This window comes from Protopterus annectens, chromosome 4.part0 (assembly GCF_019279795.1).
Source record: "Protopterus annectens isolate FY-2018-M chromosome 4.part0, PAN1.0, whole genome shotgun sequence".
Lineage (NCBI taxonomy): Eukaryota > Metazoa > Chordata > Ceratodontiformes > Protopteridae > Protopterus > Protopterus annectens.
In genome coordinates, this window is record NC_056733.1 from 539,398,386 (window position 1) to 539,421,849 (window position 23,464).

Sequence of the window (23,464 nt, forward strand, 5' to 3'; positions counted from 1 at the left end):
CAGCTAATATTTATCAGCTATTCAAAGGCCCTTATTAAAAGGTGTCCAATTATTACTGTGCAATATTATTATCCAAATGGTAAGTGTGACTGAACAGCAAAGCTTATTTGGAGTGACTTGGTACAGTATCACTATATATATGCAATGCACTCTTAAATTATCTCTACACAAAACAGCCACCATTGAAAGTTTTAATAAATATTTAATAATAATTAATAAAAACACAAGACAATGCTTCTTACTACACAGTGCTAGTCATGAGTTTCAGAGATCACAGAGAAATGTTTAAAATAATGCCGTAGAAAAGTTCTGACATCACAGAAAAACAAACTAGTCTAATCTTTCTATTTCCTAGCTATATCTAAGAGAAACACTAACGTCTAAGATCCTACTTACATCTAGATAACAGGCAGTGCTGGTGATGTTGGGTGTTCTCAAGACAAATGCTCTCATTCTTTCTCTTCTTAATTTGATAACACAGTGCCACTGATTCATTTCAGATTACATAATTTCTTTCTGATTCTCAGGCTAACAGAACTCAGAGGTTAATAATCCTGTTAATCTTGCAGCTGGTCAGAAAGCCAGGGCAGTAAAAGAAATTATACATGCAAATTCTAGCGATTAACTCTGGCCTCAAAACAATAGGCAGAATTCCTTCATCCAGGTATATTGGCTCCGAATTTTGACATCAAAGATGGTCATAAAATGCTTGACTTAGCTTTCTTGCAGCAGAGTGCACTATTACATTTTTGCAGTTCAATATCCAATGCAGTCTTTTCACATTTAAGAGAACAAGCCTGTGGCTTACATTAATATTTACAAATGACAGAATTATCTACAAAATTCTATCTAGCTAGGCTGGCAGCCTTCACATATCATCACACATCTCCCCCCTGGAGAACTCAAGCTAGTTTTTCAAGTGATCCTTGAGAAACGTTGCTTGAGAGGGTTATGTCTGTCTGAGTATACCTTACCCCATTCACTGTCTTGAGAGCCCGTCTACGTTTGCATTGCTGATCCCACTGCAGTGCTGCACTGACAACCCTAGGCTCCATTTTAGCAACTTGGCATTTTGCTGGCTGGCTTTGTTTAAGCATGTTAGGGGGCTGTGCTGTCACTACCATGATTTTATTTCCATACAGATAAGAATGAAGTTTCTGCAGTGCCCACACTATGGGTAGGCATTCCTTTTCTACAGCTGCATAGCATTCCTCCCTTGGTTGGAGCCTATGACTGAGATAAACCACTGCGTGCTCATCTCCCTCTGAAGAAATCTGGCTAAGTACAGCCCGCCACCCCATGGTTCGAAGCATCCACCTGCACAACAAATTATTTGCTATAATTTGGAATGGCTAACACAGGGGGTCCTCCCAAAGCTTCTTTAAGCTTCTGGAATGCCTGCTCATATACTGTGGTCCATACTCAAGGCCAGTAAAGTAAGATTTTGGAATCTTTGCAACTGTTATCACTACTGCAGAGGTTAGCAGTGCAATGAGCCTAGTCAATACTATTTAAGAATTTAACATAATTGTAGATATTCGAGTATGTTGCTGTTACAGTAATAATTCTCTCCCTCCACTCCGTTCCTTTCCTGTGAGCATCCTGGGGTGGGGTGCAAACTCTGGAATTCAAGCTGGACGTCAGGCCTGCTGACTCAGGCGTCCCAAGTATCACTGCAACCGTAAACATACTCTAGCATCTTCACGCTTGTCATAGTATGCACTAATGCAGTTCTCGCATTCTGCATATTCTGCATTCAGATGGCATGTAGCTGGCCAGAGCTTTACTCCCCCCCAGGGCTTCTGCTTATGCTATCTACCAAGGTACAAGGACATTGTTGTTATAAAGGGTGTGTCGGCCAGTGTCATTTTCAGAGTTTTTTGCCATGCAGCATGGGTGTAGCCATATGTATTTCATAGCAATTAGTGTATCAGTTTGCTTGCTTGTAGCATTGAGATAAGTACCCCGAAATTTTTTCATATCTTATCTGCTGGATTGTTTGGCTCAAGTCTGATTTTGACTCTAGTTATGAAAGTGAGCATTTTGTGAACGTCTGTAACTGGTTTGTGTTTACCTTCCCTGTGCATTGGATTTTCTTCATGGCTGAAGTAGGCTAGAGAATGATCCAGCCCCCCCCCCCCCAAAAGAAGATTACAAAGGTGGTTTTGAATTTGACCTCTTGAATAGAGGGTATACAGGTAGGCTGAAGTTCCCAGTCTGTAATGGCTGTTTGGCCTGATGTTCCTCATGATTTGTATTTTTCCCATCACACTTCATCATATTGTCTACAGAATTACCATTCTTACACTGATCTGCAGCTCATGTTTGGACATTGCTGCCTTTTCCTAAAGTGGGTGGCATATCCCATCAGCTGTAAGGTATGCTTTTCATTTTTCCAACAAGCCTAATTCCAGATCCTTGAGGAGGATGTCTGCTTAATGGGATTAGAGGGTCAGTTTCTGGTTATTCCTAAATAATTGTGAGCTTTTCTCATCATTCTTCTTGAATTGAGTGCTTTTATCTTTGCACTGCTTATAATGGAGAGACAGTTGAGGCAGGAGCCTCTTCTAGTAAGATTTGATAATAAAGGGGATGGTTTGGTATCTAAAGAAGAATGAGGATATATTTTCTCATTTTCTGTTGGGAAGTGATTCAAAACTTGCAGTAGACTCATCAACAGGGGCCTGATGTTCTTCATTCCACATTGCTGCAGTCCTAACTATTGGGGGTAGTCCGCTGTCCAGTCGGCCCGAATACCAAAGTATATGGCTGACGTCGGTCAGGGCGCATTAGACTGACGTCAGGGTACTAATGCGCATGACCGACGTCATATCCTCAGTCTTTTTTGCCGCATGGTCCGATGCAGAAGCAATTTTGCGAGTGCAGGTTGGCGTTCTGAAAGTTTCTGAAGTCAGAGTTTCAGACCGAATCAAAGTTGGCTAAGTACCCGTAGGGAATATTTTGGTTTTTCTTGCCTCAGTATTTAACCGGATGTCAGAAAAAGTGAATAACTGTATTTCTTGTGGGAAACAGATACCTCATAGGGATTACCATACTTTGTGTATACCTTGTTTAGAGCCTGAGCACGCGTTGTTGGATGCCGCTCTTGTGCTAGATTTAACAAACGCACTATTAAGAGAAGGTTAGACTGTGCCAGGTTAGTTTTGGGAAGCGTTGTAATTATAAAATGCCGCCGGAGGCTCGCGCGGCCAAAAAGCGCAAGGACAAAGCAGCAAAGCCTAGAGTGGAAGAACCGACAGTCCCAGGCGCCGGATCTTTAGAAGGCTCAGTGGAGCGGAGGTTTTGCCAGGTGTTTCTTTGGAGTCTCAGGGAGAGACTTTACTGTTACAGGATGTATCCTCACAGGAAGTAGGCCAGGCTGAGGGGGCTTCTCAGGTGGCTGTTCTTCCCTCTCTTCCTAAGGTGGTTAGAGCCTCCCTTCTGTTTCCAAGGCTTCTTTGAGAGGCAGGCCAAGTTTAACTTCAGTGGGGTTTCTCCTAGTGCTTCAGGGTCTTTGCCTAAGAAACATATGCTTAAAATGGCAGAGGATTTGATTACTATGATTAGAGGTTCTATGCCCCCTCCTGATAAGAGGCCTAGGGTGGAACCTGAGTTTGAGAGTTTTGAGCAATGTTCTGAGGCTTCTGAGTCTTCGGCTGAAGACTTGCAGGAGTATCCTCCTTATTCTGATTCTGATGTGGATGATTCTACTCCTTCAGCTTCTCCTCCTGAGGATTTTTCATTTTCAGAGACTCTGCATTCCATGAGGGAGCATTTTAAATGGGAAGGTCAAGATTTCTCTGATTCCAGGAAGAGGCTTAGGGAATTCTTGTTTTTACCCCAGCATAGGCCTTTAGCTATACCTCCTGTTCTGAATGTGGTGGAAGATGTTTTTGCAGAGGCTTCCATCAATCCTGATTCTTTGCCTCCTGCCCCAGTTAAACCGGATAGGTACTATAGGGTGCCTGAAGCTCATAAGTATCTTTTAAGAGTCCTAGGGCAGACCCGAAACTGTCTCTCAGGGGCCTAAAGGTGTGAAGGCCTCTGTTGTTAAAAATCCTGTTCCTCCTGATAAAGAGGCAAGGGCTTTGGATAGATGGGGAAAGAAAGTGTATACTTCTTCCACTTTAGCCATGAGGGCGTTGAATTGTCAGTTTCACATGTTAAAATATCAGAATTATCTCCTTTCACAATTGAAATCTAAGGTGGATGCTCTGGCAGAAGGTATTGAGTGTAAAGAGTTGCAGGATTTAGTTCATGTGTCTGAACAGGTGGGTAAACATTCCTTGCAATGTGGTTTTGATGCTGTGCAGGCCTCCTCGAGGGTGGCTGCCACTGGTTCTGTTCTTCGTAGGCATGCCTGGTTGAGAGATCAGAATTTAGCTGAGCATGTCAAGACAAGGATTTTGGATGCTCCTTTGCAGTCTGATGTGTTGTTTGGTTCGCCTGTGGAAGCACTCTTAAAGAAAATGGGGGACAAGGCTAAGTCTATGCAAACTGTTAAGGATTTTTTGCAGGTGCAGCCTCCGAAGTTTAGTAGAAATTGGCCTACTAAGGGATGGACTTATCCTGCTTATGATTCCCAGTCTAGGGGTAGGTCTAGACGTGGTAGGGGCAGAGCTCAAGGTTCTTTTAGGCCTAGGACAGGAGTTCCCTGCTCAGACTTCTGGTGAGGGCAGGGGTCAGTCCTTAAGCAGACCCAATGACCTGCCTTTTCAGCTGCCAGTACATTCTCGCCTGGCAGCACCTTTGGGAGGAAGGCTGTCTCTTTTCAAAGAAAATTGGGATTTAATTACCCAAGACAGATGGGTTCTGGATATCATTCACCACGGTTACAGGTTTTATTTCCATACCATGCCTCCTTTCAAAGGCATGCCAGACATTCCTCCTCTACAAAGACAAGAGGCTCACAAGCAAATTTCTCTGTTGCTCCACATAGGGGCCATTCAGCCAGTTCCTGTGCCAGAAAGGGGCCTAGGATTTTATTCTCGCCTGTTCCTAGTACCAAGAAGGGGAACACGTGGAGGCCAATTTTGGATTTATCTATCCTCAACACTTATCTGGACATTCCCAAGTTCAAAATGTTGACGTTACAACAGCTTTTACCTCTGCTGGGCAAGGATCACTGGATGGTAACTTTAGATCTCAAGGAAGCTTACCTTCATGTGCCTATAAGACTAAGTTGCAGGAAGTATCTGCGTTTCGAGCTGGAAATTCTCATTATCAGTTCTCTGCATTGCCCTTTGGCTTATCCACTGCGCCCAGAGTATTCACAAAGGTTCTGGCTCCAGTGATAGCTTACTTCAGGCTAAAAGGAATTCAAATCTATCCTTACTTGGACGACTGCCTGATTCTAGCTCAAGAAAAGGAAGACCTTCTACAGCATTTGGATTATGTCATAGCAGTGCTAAGATGCCTAGGGTATTCTGTGAACGAAATAAAGTCCAGTCTAGTACCCTCTCAAGACATGTGCTTTCTGGGTGTGAGACTGAATACAGCAGCCCAGATGGCCTTTTAACCCCGGACAAACAAAAGAATCTTTCCAGTTACTTCCATCAACTATCTCTTCAGTCCGGGCTGACTGCAAGGACAGTCCTTCAAGCCTTAGGGTTCATGGCATCTTGTATTCTGGTGCTTCCCAATGCCAAACTGCATATGAGGAAGCTGCAATGGTATCTCAAAAATGTATGGACACAGCACTGCCAGGATTTGGACACTGTCATTCAAATAATACCTTGCATTCAAAAGGAATTTTTGTAGTGGGCTCAGGAATGTCACCTAAACAAGGGACTCTCTGTGACCCGGCCAGAGGCGAGTCAGATTCTAACGACAGATGCCTCAGACATTGCTTGGGGAGCTCATCTAAATGGAAAGTGGGTACAAGACAAGTGGCCTGCCAGACTGCAGCATCTACATATCAACATGAAAGAGATGTTAGCAGTCCAGTTTGCATTAATGGCTTTCAAGGAGTTACTTCTTCCAGGGCAGGTGTTGATTCTAACAGACAACACAACTGTCATGTGGTACATCAACAAACAAGGGGGAACACATTCTTACCCATTGTGCAGGCAAGCAATGATTTTATGGGAGACCAGCTTGCAACTAACTCTTCAGGCAAGGTTTCTGCGGAGCACAGAACTCCTTAGCAGATGTGTTAAGCAGACAAATCATGGATCCCCACCAGTGGAAACTGGATCTTCATGTATTTCAAAATTGACAGTGTCATGGGGAACTCCAGACATAGATCTGTTCGCTTCTCCACTAAACCACCAGCTGCCAAAGTTTTGCACAAAGAGGTTTCATCACACAGCTTGGAAAGTGGATGCTCTTTCTTTCAGTTGGAAAAATCTTCATGTGTATGCTTTTCCACCTCTGCCTCTTCTCCCAAAGGTGCTTCTAAAGGTCAGACAAGACAAGCCAAGGATGATTTTAATAGCTCCAGATTGGCCTCGGCAGCACTGGTACCCATTACTGAGGAGTCTGGTAAGGAAGCCTCCATGGCCTTTACCCTTGATTCCACACCTGTTGTCTCAGAGGGACGGTCACCTGCTCAATGTCAAGCTTCAATCTCTTCATCTAACAGCCTGGCATATTCTGTTTTGAAAGACAGCAGGTCTCAACTTCCTCAACAAGTTTTAAATGTGATTATGGAAGCCAGAAGACCTAGTACAAGGAAAGTAGAAAAATGGAAGAGATTTTTATTTTGGAGTGCAGCAAACAATTTGGAGATTTCTGAGCCTAATTTGAGTGTGGCTCTTCAATATCTTACTGAGTTATTGGACAAAGGTTTGTCTTTCTCTTCCATTAAGATTCATGCTGCAGCAATTTCAGCTCACTATGATTGTGACCCACCATTGTTTATCCTTTGTTCAAGCAATTTCTTAGAGGGGCAAAGAATATAAGACCGAGCTCCTACTCCTGCTTGGGATCTCAATTTTGTGTTGGAGAAACTTACTCTACAACCTTTTGAGCCTGCGGCTACTGCTGAATTGAAATATTTGTCATGGAAGACTGCTTTTTGTTGGCCATTACTTCTGCAAGAAGGGTTTCTGAGTTGCAGGCCCTTATGGCGGTAGAGCCTTTTGATTTTCATAAGGATAGGGTATCTTACTAATCCTTCCTTTATGCCTAAGGTGGTTTCTAGTGTGGCTTTAAACCAAACTATTCATTTGCCTACTTTTATGCAGATCCCCAAAATAAAGGGGAAAAGATTTTGCACACTTTAGATGTACACAGGCAATTGCGTTATTATTTGAGCAGGACTAAGGATTTTAGGCAGTCTCAGCAGTTGTTTGTTTCTTTTGCTTTGGGTTAGGGCAAGCCTGTGTCAAAACAAACTATTTCTAGGTGGATTGGGTTTTGCATTGCATTTTGTTATTCCCATCATGGCAAGGAGATTCCAGCTGGAATTAGGCCTCATTCCACTAGGGCTACTGCCACTTCTACGGCATTTCTAAGTGGGGTGGCCACTAAGGATATTTTGGAGGCAGCTACTTGGAGTTCAGTGCATACTTTCTCTAAGCATTATCACCTTCCTCTCTACTCTAAGTCTAGGGCTGGTTTTGTCACAGCTATTTTGCAAGGCATGTTGTCAGTTCCTGCTTCCTTATGATTTGCCAGCCTCCCTTACCTCTGCTTTGGGATTCTACCCAATAGTTAGGACTGCAGCAATGTGGAATGAAGAACATAGTACAGTTTTGTACCTACCATAAATGTAGATGTTCGAGGATCCACATTGCTGCAGTCCAATTTACCCTCCCTCCTTCCCTCTGTGTTTTAGGGTGGTTGTGTAGGTGAGGTTATATTCTGGTAATTTTGTATATATTGTACATATTTTTGGTGCAGGTATGTTTGGAATTTTTGGTTTTGGCCTTAGCTTTTCAGGGTCTTCTGACATCTGGGGCAAGAAAAGACTGAGGATATGACGTCGGTCATGCGCATTAGTACCCTGATACTTTGGTATTCGGGCCGACTGGACAGCGGACTACCCCAATAGTTAGGACTGCAGCAATGTGGATCCTCGGACATCTACATTTATGGTAGGTACAAAACTGTACTTTTCTAGTAGAGGTTTGTATTCCTGGAGAATCAAGCATCATTGCACATGCCTTAAGTCATGGTTAAAGAAAACTTTCCTTTAAGCCTGGTTGTATGGCTTTGAGGGCTAAATCAAAGTTTGATTAGTGGGTAAGGTTTTGGAAGAGCTGGACTGGGTAGAGTAATAGTGAGTGACGAATGATAGTTCACCTTCTGGGGACAGAGAGGCTGAGGGTCCAGTGCTTGCAAACAGAGGCTTGCAGGTGGAACAGAAAATGTTGGCTTAACAGTTTTGACTTGATCAACTGTTACCTGATTGATAGCAAAGGGCTGCTGTTTGGCAGGCAGCAGAAAGAGGACAAAAAAGCATACAAAAACAATTCCAGGACATTTAATGTGATTGACTTATGTGCAGATGGTGACCTGGGTGAGGAGCACTTTGAGAGAGAATTTGTTTGCCATAGGGAGGATGTATTTCTTATCTAGTTCTGCTTCCCTTAGTAGGGGAGAGGAGAGTGGGTACTGACTATATTCTGGTTAGTTTTACAGATTAGAGAGAAATGTCACTGTATGCATTTCTATCATTCCTTTTGACCTCTTCACAGAATTTTGATTGAAAAGTCCAAGAGTTACGGTAGTAACTTCCAGTCTAAGCCAGGCCCTTACTGTTGCAGGCAGGATAGAAGCAAACTAGCAATGGGAAAAAATATGTATCGTCTGGGAAACCATAAGAGATAGCCTAGGAGACCCAATGGATCATCTTCACCTCACAGGGAATAACCATAACTACTTGAATATTCCCTCCTCCCTTCACCCTACTCAGCACCCCCAAACCCTGTCCCTGTCCTTTCTCCTTCTAATATCTTCCCATATCAGGTTTTGCAGGAAGGCTCACAGAATGCCTGTAAGAGTGGAAGAGCATCACACAAGACAAGTAGGTCCCATAGATCATTTGCCTGGTTGACAATTACTGTCTCTTAAAAAAACAGAGATGGCAGGGTCCCTCTTCTGCCAAAGGAAAAAAGAAATACTTACCCCCCCCCCCCCATTCTGCTTGAGCTCCTTGTATTATAGGTAATAGAAGTGATACCCTTCAAAGGCCTAGCCAATGGGTTCTAAATGCTAAATAAGTAAGGCTGGGCTTCACATATATAAAGTGGCATCAGTCTAGGTTATTTTTGTATTTTGTTGAACAGCCTGTTACTAATCCTGCCCTGGGGGCATTTAAAATAAAATGAGTGGTACTTTAAATTGGGTAATCTGATTATGAAATAGAAAAATTGTCTAGATGATAATTGAATAATCTGACCTTTTTCAGACACCAGGCATGCTGACCTGCTTTATACTTCTGAATGATGGAGGAAGACTGCATGGTGTTAAGTATATGAATTTTAATATAATTGATCCAGAGAGTGGATTAAGGTTTGCAACGTTTCCCAATAGTTATTCTGAATATAAGCATTATATTTTTTTCAGAAGTGAGCAGAGGCATAGCTAGGCAGGTAATGGAAGTTATAACATGCTTGGAGACTATGGTCCTGATTTGCTACTTAAGGTGGTTGTACATGGTTGACTGTCATTGTGGTGAGTGTCTCTTGGGGGGGGGGGGGGGTTAACCTGAGTCAGAGTGTAACCTGGAAGGTGCCCTTAAGTGTTACTCACAGAAATGCCTGTGCACATAATTATATATGTATGAAATATTACATTGGACAAGCAGGTACTTGAAACTAGTTGGACTAGATGTCTATTGTTTTAGGTATAGTATAAAAAGGAAAGTGTTTGTGAGCCATTGTATGCATTTAAGTGCACAGTTCTGTGCCTGTTACTTTAACCCTCTTTTCTAGCTTAGTTTTAAAATGTAAAACATGTGGAGGAAGACTATACATTATTGGTGAACTTTCAGACTTCTCAGGATTTAGCCTGCCATTAGTGCTACTATTTTTTTCTCATGCTTATAGAAGGAGCAGAGAGACAGTGTTTTCTAATGGTCTCTTATTGTGTGTTGTGTTTGTGGGACTTCTCTGGTTGTTCTGGTTGGTGTTTCAGTTTACTTGTTGGATGATTGTACAGTTCCATACTCCGTTGTTCTAAACTTCTGAGGAAACCTAGTACATCTACCAGGAGAAGATCACAACAGACCTCTGGACCTGTGCAATATCTGTGACAAGACTACTGATTGCTCTAGAGCCTGCAACTTGCTTCTCAGCAACCATCTTGAGGATAGTGCTGCTGTTCCTTTCTAATGAGAGAAGGAGGGAGAAGGGCATTGAGTTTTAGCTTCCTAATTGTGCGTAGGTGCCATGAGGCCACAGTGGTAGTCAACAGGCAAACCACTGAAATTGTCTAAGCTCCTTCTGTTATATCTTTGTGGTAACTCACCAGGTTAAATAATTGGTAACATATCTACTCACTCACTGGATGACTCCTGTATGGGTTCACAGTATGCTGTGTCCTGTTCTGTTGCCAGCCTGCTTACAGTAGGGACTCTGAGTCATTGTAACATCTGCCTGATACTAACTAACAATACTTTACTCTTATCCTGCACTGATGCAGCTTGTGAGAGATGCATGTGCTTTGTTTGGAGGCTTATATTTCACACACCCCGTATGTCATTAGCCAGTTATCCAGTACTAGACCCATGAATGCTGAAATTGTAAAGAAATCACTACCTTAGCTTCATATATTGCTTAGACAAACTCAGACACACACAGTACCATACTCGCACTTAAGCGTAGTTGAGCTGGTTCTTAAGCCCACACCCCGAGGTCTTCAGAGGCTGTGTCCACACATGGCAGTGTACTGCTAGCTGTCAGTGCTATAGTCGGACAGACTGCTATGATGTCCTTTCTCAAGCGGAGCAGAGATAGGGCCATGGTCTTGTCTGTGTGATTCTGGGATTCATGATGTGACCAGGGCCTTTAGTTTCCGCCACCATAAATATGGTTCTGACCTTGTAGTTACCCATGTTGGGGGGGTAAATGACCTTAAATGCTGCCTCCTAGGACAGATGCAGATAGATCTAGTTGAGCTGTGTTCATATTTACTTTTGAGGTAGGAAAGACAGTTACTTTGAACAGTATCTTGCCATCTCCAAGAATAATGCTACAGTTCCAAAACAAAATAATTGACTTCAGCAATTGGCTAACTGGTGTCATTGCAAGATTATCCATTGTGCGTTGGCATGGGAGACTAAGATCAACAGGTCAGCCTGTTTTGCTAGGGATGACCTGCATGTCTCTGACATCACTGAGTTCATTTCCATGTGTTTGTGCCCTAATCTTGTAGGGATAGCTGTCTGACTTTGACCATACTGTCTCATCCTAAATCAAGGGCCATTCTTTGCCTAACTTCATGATTTATGCAGTTCATTTATTGACCAGAAATCTTGCCTTTCCATCCCTAGTGATTCAGATTTTCACATATGTATAGAAGCCAGGTGCCTGAAGGACTTGACAAATGGACATATTTCTCCATTTCACCATTGTCCAAGGGACTGATCCCCTTTACTGCTGCTGTTGCATCAGTTTTGAATTATCTTTCACAAATCTTTGGTTCTTATATCCACTGTTGTTCTGTAAAATTCCATTAGCTGCTACACCATTCCCCACTCAGGTATTATAGACAAGTTCACCAGCCTGAACATAACCCCCTACTTCACGAAATGTGTTGCCAACTGGCTCATGGACAGAACCCACATGGTAAGAGTTGCAGGAGCTAGGTCTGACTCTAAACAGGTTACAAGTGGCGTTCCCCAGGGTCAGTCCTAGGACCCCTCCTGTTTGGCATATACTTCTCAGAGGTACAGGCAAGCACAGGAGGACTATGACTGACCAATTTCACAGATGACTGCAAACTAGGGGCTATAATTGACTCTCCGGCTGGCACAGACATCCTCCAAAAGGGTCTCACTGAGACAGATACCTGGTGTCAAAACCGTGGCCTCAAGCTAAATGCCAAAAAGTGCATAGTCATCCCCTTTGGAACAAACAAAGTACCTACAAACTACCACATAGGTGGTAGCCCCCCGAATACAGAAGACGTAATAAGGGATCTGGGGACCCAAGTAGATTGTAACCTTTCCTTTGATAATCACATTGCCAAAGTGATTAGAAAATCCTTCTATGTGGCCCACCTAATCACAAAAGGGTTTGCATCCAGATCTAAAGAGGTCATTGGGCCCCTGTATGCATCACTCATCAGACCCATCACAGAGTACAATGCCACATTAGGGATATACCTTACAAGTCACCTGCAACAACTAGAAAGACCACAGAAGTACCTCACCAAGAGGATCACTGGCCTCAAGCAGATGCCCTATGCAGCTCGACTGAAGAAACTCCAGCTGTACTCTGTTGCATACCGCCTACTCAGAGGTGATCTCTGCTTGACATACAAGGCCATGTCCAACCTAGAATTGATGGACATGCTCCACCTAAAGAAAACCATATCCCCTCGAGCCACACACTCCAGGGATCTAAACCTCACCACAACAATAAATAGGACGTGCTGGAGGGATAGATTCCTGTTACAGAGACTTCCCATGCTCTGTAACAAGATTCCAGTGTACATTAGGCAGAGCTCCTCACTAACCCTCTTCAAGAGAAAACTTGACGAGTGGATGGGAAACAAAGTTTACCCCAGGGATCACTTCGATGGCTTTGCTGGACAGAGGTTCAGGGAACTAATCTAAGGGAGTGGTGAAAGCCAACACATTCCAGCTAGGCTTATAAATGCCTTTGGGCAGATAGCCTAGTACCTACCTATGAACCTATTTCTAGTTTTCATCAGCATTCAAACTCGATGGCCATGGCATCTGTGAAAAGTATGTAAAGCCTTTTTAAAGGGGCTTTTTTCTCCTACGTTTTTCTGTGAAAGATGCTGTTCCATAGTGGGATATGTGACAACCTTACTTCTGATCTCTGCATGGGGGAAGAATAGCTGACAGTCGTACACATGAAGCCGAACTTCCAACTCAGCAAGCATGCAGATCGACAACAGAACATCCTGTGATCACCTGAAAGTTTGGGATCTCTGACTCCACCCCCCCATCAGAAGTCAGACCATATCAACATCAAATAAATAAGAGCTGTGATTCTGGCCCTTCAGGCTTTTCACCCCATGCTCTCTCTAGGCTTACACAGACAACACCACAGTGATGTGGTATGTCAACAAGCAGAGGGGACAGAAAGTCCTACCTTGTTTGCAGACTGGCTCTTCAGGCATGGGATCTGACTGTTAGCTACTAGCTAACTGTTCAGGCAGTGTATATTTCTTCAGAGCACAATCTGGTGCCAGATTCTCTGATGAGGTCCAAAACACAAGCTCATGTATGGATGCTTCACAGAGACGTGTTTCTGGACATAGTCCATTGTTGGGCTATTCCTCTGATAGATATTTTTGCCTCCCCTCTGAACAGGCAGCTACCTCATTTCTGTTTGAGTGCCATGCCATCTAGTGTGGAAGATGGACGCCCTTTTCCTTGGAAGGAGATGTTTCTTTATGCCTTCCTTTCCCTTCCTCTACTTCCAAGAGTTCTGCAGAAGATTCAGCTGGACTCCCCAGAAATCTTGCTAGTGAATCTTGATCAAAACCCCACAGGGTCCCCCCTTAATGTAGTCGGCTGGGGGCAATCACCCCAGGTTACCTCACCAGTTGGACCTTGTCACACAAGACAAGGGGGCAGTTGTCCATCCTTACTTGTCCCTTTTTCAACTAACACTGTGGATGTTAGGGTTTTGATCTCTTTTTGATGCCTCTTTTCTGATGATGTGCACTTAGGGTTTTACAGGAGGCAAGAAAACCTGCAACCAGAAAGTCTTGTATGTCCAAATGGAAAACATTTTCTGCCTGGTGCCATGCTTATAGCCAGGACCCTTTTTCATTGGGGGTTCCTCTGGCTGTCTCCTGTTTGTGTGAGTTGCTCCAGTCTGGCCTGACCTATTCTTCTGTAGAGGCTCACTTGTGAGCAGTTTCTTCCTGTCTGCCCTTGAATCCTCCTTTGACTTCTTTTTTGAGGTCGGTTTCTTAAAGGCATCCTACATCTTAGGCCTCCAAGGAAGCCTATTCCAACTCCTTCGGACCATAATTTTGTTTGGAGACATTAACCCAGGCTCCTTTTCAGCCTGCAGTTTCACCTTCTCTGCAACACTGTACCTGGAAGACTGTCTTGATGCTTGCTTTTACTTCTGCTCAGAGGGTTTCTGAGCTTCAGACCCTTATGGCCATTACTCTTTTTTTGTTTTTTTTTTCACAGGGACAGGGTGTCTCCTCATACTAACCCTTCTTTTATGCCCATTATGCCCAGGGTTGCTAATGGCTTGTCCTTAAATCAGGTAGTATACCTCCCTCTCTTTTTTCCTTCTCAGTCTGCTAGTGAGAGGGTCTTGCATACCTTGGATTTGCACAGACAGCTCAGATACTATATGGATAAAATCAAGATCATTTGTAAGCCTGACCAGCATTTTGTTTCCTTTCATCCCAGGGCTTTGTTTAGCTGTTTCTAAGCAAACCATCTCCTCTGGATATCTAAGGACATTTCCTTCTATTCTTTTCATGGCAAATGTCTGCCTACTTCGGTTAGAGCTCATTCCACTAGGGCTGCCTCTTGTGCTTTCTTCAAAGGTTTGGACTCCAATTCCATCCTTGAAGCTGCTACTTGGTTCTCATTGCGTACCTTTACTAAGCATCATAAATTAGGTATGATTTCTAGGGCCAGTGCAGGTTTTGCTAGGACCATCCTTCCACTCCTTTTCTTGAACTTTTTTTTTTACTCTCCCTAAGGTGAAGAATACAGCAAAAACAGTAAGGTTGTGCAAAATCTTACCATAATAGAAGATGTCATTTTCTTCACTGTTGCAGTATTCAGTCTCTCTCTCCCTCCCCCTTTTTTCTTTTGAGTTTTGATTATTTACCCTCCTGGCCAAGGTGCCCCCTATTCCAACTGCATTGTCACTCTTTAGATGCATATGGATGTCTTTTTGTCCTTTGAAGAGTGTTCTCTTCTGAGGCAATTCAGTTCTAGGTAGCAGTTTCTGTACATCACGTTTATGACCTACGTCCTGTGTGGGGAGCACACATGTGATATATGGCACATACAAAGATCTAAGGGCTTTGGCATACTGGCTGGACATTGGGATATCCTTGGAAAAAAATCCCTAAGGTGAAGAATACAGCAACAGTGAAGAGAAGGACATCCACTGTTATGGTAAGATTTTGCACAACTGTACTTTCTCTGTACACAGAAACAAATAATTCAGAAAAGGACCCTCTGTTTTTCTCTTTCTTAAAAAAAATTTGGTTTTAAAGTTTCATAAATAAACCTTGCTATGTGATTGACTGAATCTTTTAATGGAAAAAAACATAGCAAAACTTTGTTGCCTGAACCCAGAACGTGTTGAACTAGAGTAGCGTTTACCTCTTAGACTTTTTTTTTTCACAATACAACACCTACATGGTCATCACTGAATATTTTTTCCAAGACACTGTAAGCTAGATGTGATATCCAGGTCTAGGTTTTCCTTCGGGGGTCATAGTACTCAGTGTGTCCCCATGAGGGAGACCAACTAGAATGATTTACTTAGGGCTCTGTTAACAAGGATGACCCTTATACCAGATGCCAGTGTTGTGTACTTACCATAACAATAGCTCTGGATGTGAGCAGTTCTGTCCTTATTAAAATTTCCAATCACTCCTTGCTGACTTGGCTGTCTTTGTATATCTCTGCTTTGTATTGCATGCCAGAGATCTAAAGAAGGAAAGTCTCCAAATAAAGCATCATGGATAAAAAAAGGAGGGTTAGTAGCTAGGGAAGGGCTGAAATGCTGATATGACTAACTGATACAGGGATTAAATGTTTTAATGAAAACAGACCTGCTCATTTAGATATCTCATTATAAGTGCTTCATTTTTGTTTACATTTTGTGGAAACTATGGAATATGTTCTTATTTGCATGAGACAGCCTATATCTTGTGCCCATAAGATTTTACATTGGCGTGCTGATTAAAACCAACATGATCAATGTGCATGCATGTACATATACTTTTACATACATGTATGGTTTGTATGCGTGTGTGTGTGTGTGTGTGTGTGTGTGTATGTATATGTGTGTATGTATGTATGTATATATATATATATATATATATATATATATATATATATATGTATATGTATATATCTGTATACACACACAGTAGTGTGTGTGTGTATATGTGTGTGTGTGTGTGTGTAAGCTAATGATATTAAGTAGTTCTAATGATCATAAATCATTGCTGACTTTGCTATAGACTGCCTACTATCTTTCAGGATAATTGATGTGGAAGAGTTGTGTAGGTTTGCTTCTTCAGTGCTGAACCTGTTAATATTCCTCCTCCCAGGAAAGGAATTGTGTACTGGTTTGTGTAAGTGCAAGCTGGCTGTAGAGTGAAGGATTAAATAGAAGCTGATATAAGTCGAGTAACTAGAGAGAAGGTGACGGGACATTTCATACAGCACTAAACAGGAGTAAGCAAGATACTGTTGGGATGAAAAAGCAAACAGAATGACAGATTCTGCTGTATAGGGACTGGACTTCAGGAGCAGAAGACAAACCCTAACTATTAATCTTTTGAGTTTTTTATATCAAACCCTGCTGTGTTGTGCATGTAGTTGTAACTAATGCTAATCAAACACTCCTTTGAGGAACCACTGGAGCTGTGAATTATTTAAGGCTTTAGATTTTATTTTGTCAAGTTGTGGTTCTAATAGCTCTTCAAAGGAGTGTGTTGTTATTAATTTTGATTTTCTTTGACACACATTGCAGGACTGTGTTTTTGGTTTAATGTGTTTGTCTTAAGTGGAGGAGTACTTGCAGTTAAAAGATTATTCAACTTGCTTTAAACTTGAGAACGGTTTTAGTCATATGTTTATTGTCGTTAACCATGTGAAGTTTCATTCACTGTGTTTATGATCATGTTAAGATGAGCTATAAATGAGGTGTCCTTCATGTTAGTGATAACGGTAAACATTAATGAATCATTTGCAAATTCTATGCACGTGTCTTCCCTTTTTAAGCAGTAAACTCACAAAGTCCTAAACTTTAGGTATAGAGGTAAAAATATCCTGTTCCAAGACTGAATTAATGTTAAAGATCTCAGTAGTAATCTCTTGTCAAAGGAGAAGAAAAACTCATACGTCTTCTGGTTCCAGTTATTGGTTCTTTATTCATCAAGTTCCAGAATGACAGATGCGCGCTGTGAGCTTCATGAGAAGCATTTGGATGTTGGCTTACATTTATATCTTTAGTAGTGGAGCATGTGCGTGGGGAGGTGTCCAAACAAAGGGTGTGTCATCAGTGATGTGACATTCCCAGGGGTTGGAACTTGGATGCTTTACATTAAGTCTCATCTATTAGTGACTAGAAAATATTGTATTAAACTTTATTTTACATTTAGTCATTTAATTTTGTGATTTTTTTATCAGAATCTTAAAACAGCCAGTAATACATCCCTGTATTGGACACCTCCCCATACACACACACCAACTACTAGAGATACAAGTGTAAGCCAGCATCAAAATGTTTCTCATGAGGCTCGCAGCACTCATTTGCCTTTCTGAAACTTGATGAGTAAAGTACCAGTAACTGGAACCAAAAGGCATGCAAAGTTTTTGTCTTCCTTTGACTGAGATTAATACTGAGCTCTTTAACATTAATTCAGGCTTGGAACAGGCAATTTTTACCCCTCTGCCTAAAGTTTAGGACTTTGTGAGTTTATGAGCTGAGCCACTGCAGCCTCCTGGATGTAAAAGTAGGTTTGGTAAATTTTATCACAATGTGAAAAGAAAAAACATTTGAAAAAGCACCAAAAACACCAAAAAAAAAGATTGCAGATAGAGCTTAGAGAATGGTACTGGATGATTAGGCTAAAAGCCACAATTGCACCAGGTCTTAATGATATTGTGTCTTTGTCTCCTGTGTTAAAAAAAAAAAGAGATTTAAATCTTTAATATTTTTTACTATTTTTATTTATTGCTGCCCACCTAAGGTGACTTTGCCTTGTAATGTTTTAAGAAACAATTTTTTTTATCAAAGTTTTAACGTTAAGTTAAAAGCTGTACTTTTTATAAATTCACTTCTTAAATGGTTGTGCATAACTGAATTATTGAATGATTGATGGGCAATATAAAAATGCTTGTTCTGGATTCATTCTTTGTTCTGAAGAAGTCCCAGAGTGTATCATGAGGGATGAAAGCGCTTAACGTTTTTAAAGACTTGGAATAAATACTTGGTTTTGTACTAGACATTGTTGTGGAGCTTATGGTGTTGCTGACCCTAGAAGTACCAATTTTCTGATCTCAAATTTTTATCACAATGCTGGGTAGTGGTTTTGGTTCATTCACTTTTTAAGCAGTAAAGTAAGACTATTCAATTTTTCTGGAAAAAAATGGTAACTCAAGGTAGAAAAAAGTGTGTCCATGGTAGACATTTTTGCACTGTGGCTTCCAGTACATATCATTTCTTGGCATTGTAGTTTGTATCCCCACTGTAGGACTCAAACATTCTTTAGCACTTTAAGGCTTTGCCATCTGAATCATTTACATGTGCCTCTCAGGCTTTCACCTATGTTTTGATACTACTTGGGTCATCTCAAAATAAGCTGCATCAGATTTTAAAGTGCTCGTATCAGTCATGTTCAAGAGAACCCTATACAGTGTGCAAATCTTACTGTCCACCCCTCCCTCTTTTGGTATTGTGCTGTTCATCTGTAGCCTGTGCTAGGAGATCTAGCTTTAAGTATTAAAAATCTGTGTCCTTGTTCTAAATTTCTTATAGGTAGGTAAGTAAGTACTAGGCTAGCTTCCCTTACAGGCCATTTTAAGCCTCATGAAGTAACTCATCCCATTTGGTGTTAGATTGGCCTTGCCCATGCCATAAGCAGTAATTCTATATCATCTCTTGTGAAAATAGCCGATATCAAAGAGTAGATAACTTAAGGGGACCCATGCATGGGATAAAGCATTTAGGAGCTGTCTTTGTCCATTAGTAGTAGACAGAGCAGTTCTGTGGTAAATGTTTTTTCCCATCCATAGATCCAAGTTACTATTAAATATGGACAGGGATGAGCTTTGATTTTCTTTGCTTGTGAATGTTTGTCTGGATTTCATTGGAAAAAAGTAGGAATTCTGGGAAATAGGGATGTACCATGTTACTTCTTTGGGACTGAAGGGTTTGTGTATACACAGTATGAGATCTTTATTTTATTTATTTACTTTACTTTTGTTGACCGGGATTGTCTGACTGAGCTGAAGAGCCCTTTTTCAGCAGAGGCCCGGGGAGAAAAGCTCCAACATATTAAACAATTTTCATTATAAATTAACATTAAACAGCAGTTACAGGATTATTGCAAGGCATTAAGTAGCAATACAATGTTATACAGTGTCAATAATCAAGAGTATAAAAAAATTATTTCAAGATGTATAAAAAGAAATATGTCATTAAGATGAATATAGTTTTGGGGGTAAGTGGTTACAAAAACCCAGTTTTATCATAATGTAGTTGCATGAAGGCAAGACAATTACAATAGAATGTTTCTCTGAGGCGATTTGCTTAATAAATTTTAGAAGACAGTAGAAAGAGTAGTCAAGGAAGATTAGAGAGAGCTAGTGAGAAGAGTGAGTTATGGGCAGAAAGTAGATTAAGGTATGAGAAGTAGGGGATGTTAAGGATGGAGAGTGCAGTGGCAGGACCAGTGACCTTTAAAGTGCTCTTTGGTTGCTGTGTTAAATTGTTTAGGATGTGTAAGGGTCCTGATTTCTAGTGGGAGCCTATTCCAAGCAATAGTGGGGTGATAGCTGTAAATGTTGCGTCCAACTTTAAACTTGGGTTTGTAGATTTGTAGTAGGTCTTGGTTAGAGCTTCGGCGAGGTCTGGAGGGAGAATAATGGGAGATGAGAGGGGATAGTGCTGGGCAGTAGGAAGGCTGGTATAGGACAGAACGGATGATCTGGAGCTGAGAGAGAAGAAGCTGGTGGGGTAATTCAAGCCAGTTTAGGTGTTTTAGAGAGAGAGATGGGATTTGTTTGTTTGTTGGGCAGCATATCTAGCAACCCTGTTTTAGGTAGATTTGATTTTGGTCAGGAGTGTTGAGTTAAGATTTGAGAATTTGAGAATTGTACATTAGACTGGGTAGAAGGTAGGTGAGAGAGAGTAATCCTGGCTTCAGAGGTAAGGGATTTCTTGTTACAGTAAAGCAGCCCTAGTTTTGAATGAGTCTTTTTGATACAGCTATTAACATGCAAGTCAAATTTAAGCTGATCGTCGATGGTTATGCCTATGAACTTAGTGCTGGATTCTACCTGAATGGGAGTGTTATTAAGGGACTGTATGGAGAAGGAGGGTTTAATATTGTTGAACTTTTTAGGTAGGAAGAGTAACAGCTTTGTTTTTTTAGGGTTAAGGATGAGCTGGTTGTTGGAGAGCTATGTTTCAACTAACTTAAAAGATGCCTGAGTAGCTGAGAAGAGTTTAGAGGGAGAATTGGCTGTGGTGATGACTGTAGAGTCATCTGCATATTACACTAAAGATGACTGAGGCTAGGAGGTATAGAGCTGATTAGTAAAGATATTAAAAAGTAAAGGCCCTAGGATAGACCCTTAAGGTACACCCATTTTTACAGGGAGAAGAGGGGAGAGTGCATAATGCCATCTCACTGATTGAGATCCATCAGTGAGGTAGCTGGAGAACCATGGAACAGTATCAGAGGAGAAGTTGAGGTTATGCAGTTTGTGCAGCAGAAGAGTGTGACAGACGGTGTTGAAAGCTTTTGAGAGGTCCAAGAATAGGCAAGAAATAAGTTTATTGTCGTCCGTGGCTATAGAGACAGTGTTGAGGAAGGATAATAGAGCTGTAGTGGTGCTATGTTTGGGTCTGAAACCATGTTGAGTGGGTGTAAGCAGATTTTCCTGTATTAGATACTGCATAACTTGTTTATAAGTAAATTTTTCTAGTACTTTAGAGAGAGGGGAGAGGATAGCGATAGGTCTAAAGTTGGAGATATCAGAGGAGTTACCTTCTTTGTGTATCAGTAGAGTGTAGCATTGTTTCCAGATGGAAGGGACTTTAGATTCAGAGATAGAGCGATTAAGTAGGATAGATACAGGGAGAGCAAGAGAGTCAGCTGCTAGTAGAAGAAAGGAAGGAATATTGTCAGATGATGCTGAGCATGGTTTTAATTTAGAGAATAGAGTTTTGATGTAGCTAGTAGGTACAGGTTTGAGGGAGAATGTATTTGAGGAGATAGTATTAGGATTAGGTTCAGAAAAGTTGGAGATGGTAGTAGTAGAAGAGTTTGGGTGAGGGTTCAGTAGCTTAGCTATTGAATTGATAAAATAGGTATTGAAGATAGTGGCAGTTTCTTCAGATGTCTTGTCTCGACATGGATTGGGGAAGCTAAGATTACCGGGATGTAATATTTGGTTAATAGAGTTCCAGAATTTTTTTAAGATTAGATTTTAGGGCTGTGGGAGGTTTGTTATAGAAGTCCTTTTTATCTTTGCTTAAGTGTTTTTTGTCAGATTTCCGAGTTCTTTATATTTTTTGCAAGTCTGCAGGGAGCTTAGTTTGTGACTATTTTTTTCCATAATTTGTCTCTAGTTATAAGGGTACAAGTGGCTTTTGAAAGCCATGGTGATATGGTGGACTTAATTCGGATTTTGCGAAGGGGAGCAAGTGAGTCTAAGATGGTAAGGAAGGTGGGGTTGAAAGCTAGGATTGCTTCTTCTAGTGGGAGTTTGGTAAGGAGTTTCCAGTTTACTTTAGGGAGGGGGGCATTAAAAGTTTCTGGATGTGATATATCTAGGAGGTTTTGAAAAGTGGGGAGTGAACCTAAGCACTTTTATAGGGGAGTGATCACTCAGGGTGTTTGGTTAGAGTTTCAGAGTTATGATATTTGGAAGGATTAGATACAAGTACCCAGTCAATAAGAGTACTAGATGTGTGAGAGTTTGTATGAGTGGGTTGGGAGATTAGCTGAGTAAAGCCATATAAATTAATATGAGTATTAGAGTTTGGATTACTGAGAGTTAACCAATTAATGTTGACATCCCCAAGGAGGATAGTTTCATTGGGGATGTGTTGAGAAAAGTATGAAAGAATATTTTCAAGCAGAGGAATGTTGTCTCCTGGAGGAATATAGATGGCTGCTACTGTGATAGTGGTATGGTCATTTATTTTAAGGTTAGCTGTAAGTAGTTCAGCAGGAGAAAACGATGGGATAGGTTTCATAATACTTGTAATGATGAGGTGATTGGCCACCCCCTTTTTTGTTTTGGCCATCTATGTGGAGTATATCATAACCAGGGGGGAGAATGTCTTTATCAGAGGTTTGGGGTTTTAGCCATGTCTCTGTTAGGGTGATGACAGGGGTGTGGAAGGCTATCCAGGCATGGATTTCACTAACTTTGTTTAGAATACTACGGCGGGCATTCATAGAGTAAAAGGACATATGTTTCTTTGGAGAGAATGAGTTTATTAAGTAGGGAGAGGTGGTGGAGTGATGGATGGGCCCAGGATTTCGATGCATGTCTCCTGATAGAAGCAGGGCTACATGAAGCTGGTAAAGTTTGAATTTAAATGGGTTATAAGTCAAGTACTTAGTCGAGAGTGAGGGGGGGGGGTTGATTTTAGGCAGAGGGATGTTCATCGAAAAGATAGAGGAGGAGATTGTAGTAGAGTACTGCAGAGATGAGATGCAGTTAGTATGGGGATTAGTGGGATCTCTATGGACAGGTGGTAATGGAATAATACAAGATGTAAGAATGAGAAGGAGAAGTAATGGAGGTAAGAGGAAAATAGAGAGGGTTGTAATAGCCATGGCCTAAGGTGGGGAAGCAGGACTGGAATATAGTGAGGAGTGGGTAAGGGACAAGGAAAAGTAAGTTGAAAGAGGTAAGTACCGAAATGGACGATAGATAGCAACCAATTTTACATACTTGTTGTTTCACATTTGTTTTCAGGCACCATTTTGAAAGTACCACTATTTTGCTACGTGGATATTGCTGGTTCCCATTTTTTGAGAGAAGGCTTATGACCTTCAATGCAATGACTCGTATCCTCCTGTGTAGGGAAATTTACACTGTGCTATGACAGACATTCTTAGGAATCTACATTTTGCACATATCCATGCCTAACCATGTTTAGAGTGACTGTGTTGGTATCACTTTCACTAGCTGCCTTTTGGCTATGTAAGGACATTTCTTTGTCCTTTCAGGAAATTGTGGACTGCTGATGCTTTGATAACAACATCACTTTTTGTGTGTCAGTGGTCTACATAAGTTGCACAGTGAAGTGATGGCCTGACACTTTTATCATTTTGTGAAGCTAGATGTTCATCCATCTGATCTAACAACTGTTAATAAATATGTAATGTTCCTGAAGAGATTAATTCTTGTGAG

The 23,464-nt window shown here is 41.4% G+C and overlaps 1 protein-coding gene across 2 annotated transcripts in view; it reads left to right on the forward strand.

Annotated features, from left to right (window-relative positions):
• Positions 1–23,464, forward strand: part of THOC5 (THO complex 5) — a 1,209,707-nt gene that overhangs the window by 987,537 nt on the left and 198,706 nt on the right. The gene's annotated exons all lie outside the window — the stretch shown is intronic.